The 3,203-nt window shown below is 36.2% G+C and overlaps 1 pseudogene; it reads right to left on the minus strand.

Annotated features, from left to right (window-relative positions):
* Positions 1 to 1,914: 1,914 nt before the first annotated feature.
* LOC130210816 (olfactory receptor 52B2-like) lies at positions 1,915 to 2,837 on the minus strand (annotated as a pseudogene).
* Positions 2,838 to 3,203: the final 366 nt, after the last annotated feature.

Below are 3,203 nucleotides of genomic sequence, written 5' to 3' on the forward strand. Positions count from 1 at the left end.
TATGATAATTCACATTTTAATTAAATGCAGGACAACTGCTTCCTCATAAAGTGAGGGCAGATGGATTTGCCTCAAAATATGTAGTTAAAGTAGGAGCCCCGTCGCTGAGCGTACCACTGCACCTTTTCCAGTTGTTTTTCCCGAGTATTCTGGAATGCATCATTGAACTGCGGGGGAAGGAATGTTTAATTCACTTATTGTAGCATTTGCTGATTTAAAACTCTCTATTATCTGGCCTATTGATACTGGAGAATTGTTTACTTAATACCACACTGAGATTCTTTTTGAATGAAAGGTGCTTCTATAAATAATATGCATTATTATTATTATTATTATTTATTTGTATTACTATTATTATTATAACTTTTTCCAATTTAACCATGGTGCATTAATGAAAAGGTTATCATTGTTGCATATAATTATAATGAACGTATAAGTATCTGTTAATTTGGCTCTGTTTTCACATCAAGGATGCTGGCAATGTTTTTGTGTTTTGCCACATTAATGATGGTTGCAGTTTAGTTGTCGGAGCATCAAAGCAAAACCTTTTAAACGACAGTCAGTAGATATGAAGAATACACATAAAAGAGGGGTTAAATTACAAAAATAGACTTACTCAGTTTTAAGGCTGTATGTGTAGATATACTCCAAGCAGCAGTCAAGCTGTTTTTTTTATCATTTATACTTATTTCATAATTTAATATTTTAAAGCAGTCTGCAGGCATTTCTTTAATGGACATAATAAGAATCACATTTATTTGCCAATTATGTCTAAACATAGAATCCATTTTCCAGTTGCTCTACACACAGGGCCAACATGTGCAGGAAGACATACACACCCCCCTAGCCAAAACAAGGACAATCAGGCTAAACAAAGACACAGCACTATTACGGACAGTTACTATGCACTAGTAATGAAGTAACAATCAGGGTTCTTCAGATAATAGATTATGAAATTCGTAGATGATCTAATCCCATTTCCTAATTTTGGTTAAGATCAAGGATCAATGTGCTACAATTTAAAACCGCAAAGATTCAGTTGGAAGAGGTTTCAGGTTTATCTGGAGCCACATATATATACTTTCTTCGAGCTTACAAAAACTACATGTTTTCAATGCTTGTTTTGTTTGTGCTGTTTTTAATTTGCTCTGTAGAAATAAGTGGCTGCTTACTAGCCATGTGTTGTTCAGGGCTGGCCTCCCCTCTGCACTGACCTCAAAAGACCCAAGAGGACAGCATATCACACAAAATGTAACAGATCCATACAATGTTGAATTAATGGAGAGCAGATAACAAATATTTAGTGTGTACTGATGGCGCCCTCTGCTGTTATTTTATTGAACGTGCAACTTCGGCAAGGCTTGAACGAAAGGATAAGAGATTCCTCTATGTTTTAATCACAATCTGATAACTCTGGGTCTTAGTTTACATCCTGAATTGCCAGCCATGAGAGGAACCCTGGTATTGTTATCACATTGTGAGTCTGTGTGTAATATGTTGCAAGATGGTCTCTATTTTTCTTTTTCTATCACTACAATAAGCTATTAGCTGTTATTGGTAAGTTGTTTGACTGTTTTTTGACAACAATATGCATTACATTAATTATTTATAACAAATATTCGTATACTGGTGGAGGACAAACAATTATTATGTCATAGAGGTCACTTGCAATTGCTTTTCATGCACAGTACTAATTATGCAATGATGAGTTATGCACTAATAATGTGGCAGTAAGTATTTAGCGTTACCCGAACAATAATTAGTCAGAAGTAAATTACTGTTCAGAACAACTGTACTGTAGTTTTCATCTAAAAAAAATATTTAGGTCATTTAAAATCATTTATTCATAAGGTAGCAAGACAAATAATACAGAATCAGTGTGAGAACTGAAAGAGTGCTTAGCTTTCTACATGCTCAAGATGGACGAATTATTTTCCGAAAAAAGTGCACTACTTTTTCTCTAATTTCTTTTGTTTTCAGTCCATAGATAATTGGATTCAATGTTGGGGGGGAAATGAAAGTTGATACTCCCATGAAACTCCTTAAATCTGGTGAAATGTTATTTAATCTGTATGAGATGATGGTGAAAAGACCCAGACACTCCAACATGAGATAAACGGCCAGGTGTGTCACGCATGTCTGCAGAGCTTTGGCTTTTGTATCGGATCTTTTGGATGTGAAGCACGCAATAAGGATCTGAAGATATGTGAACAACATCATTGCATTAATTATCACTTGGAAAATAGCAACTATAAGAAGTCCATAAATGTTATTGATGGTTGTGTCGGCACAGACCAGAGTCAGCAAAGATGGATTATCACAGTAAGGGTTTATCAATTCAGATCGCAAAAGCAGAAAAAAAAAAGCACCCCTACTATAACTAAACAACTCATCCACACAACTGTGATTATTTTCATAATGTTTGCATTAGTCATAACAGAGTTATATTTCAATGGCCAACATATGGCAATGTATCTATCATAAGCCATAGCACTCAGATTAAACCCTGTACCTGTTGCATAGAGGTGAATAAAGAAAGCTTGGGTAACACAACCTGAGTATTGCATTGTCTTTCTGGCTGTCACGATGTCATTGATCGTCCAGAGGAAGAATGCTGAGGAGCCTATGAGGTCGTTGAAGGGGAGGTTCAGCAGAATTAGGTACATGGGCTGATGCAGAGATTTGTTCAGCACAATGGTGAGGATTAGAGTAAGGTTGCAGAAAAGTATGATCATGTAGCTCAGAGTTGCAAAAATAAATGCAGGGAACACTTTTTCAGAGGAGAGGTTCAGGTGATTAAGCACCAAAATAGATGATGTGTTATACAGGTTTACCATCGTGATGCTCTTCCTTCCTAGAGAATTGAAACACATACAACTAGAATGGGCACTCGGTAGAGCCTTACCTTTGCATATCACAAGATTGGGCATTGCATTATGAACATTTTGGCATTAGTTGCATGCCAATTGGATAAAAATTGACCGTGCTATGGTAAAAAGAAGATTTTGACCTTTTCATGACCTTGACCTTTGACTCGATCGTCCCAAAATCTAATTAAATGGTCCCCGGATAATAACCAATCATCCCACCAAATTCCATGCGATTCGGTTTAATACTTTTTGAGTTAGGCGAATAACACGCATACAAATAAATACGCGGCGATCAAAACATAACCTTCCGCATTTTCAATGCGAAGGTAAATA

Source organism: Pseudoliparis swirei, chromosome 20, assembly GCF_029220125.1.
Source record: "Pseudoliparis swirei isolate HS2019 ecotype Mariana Trench chromosome 20, NWPU_hadal_v1, whole genome shotgun sequence".
NCBI classification, from domain to species: Eukaryota; Metazoa; Chordata; class Actinopteri; order Perciformes; family Liparidae; genus Pseudoliparis; species Pseudoliparis swirei.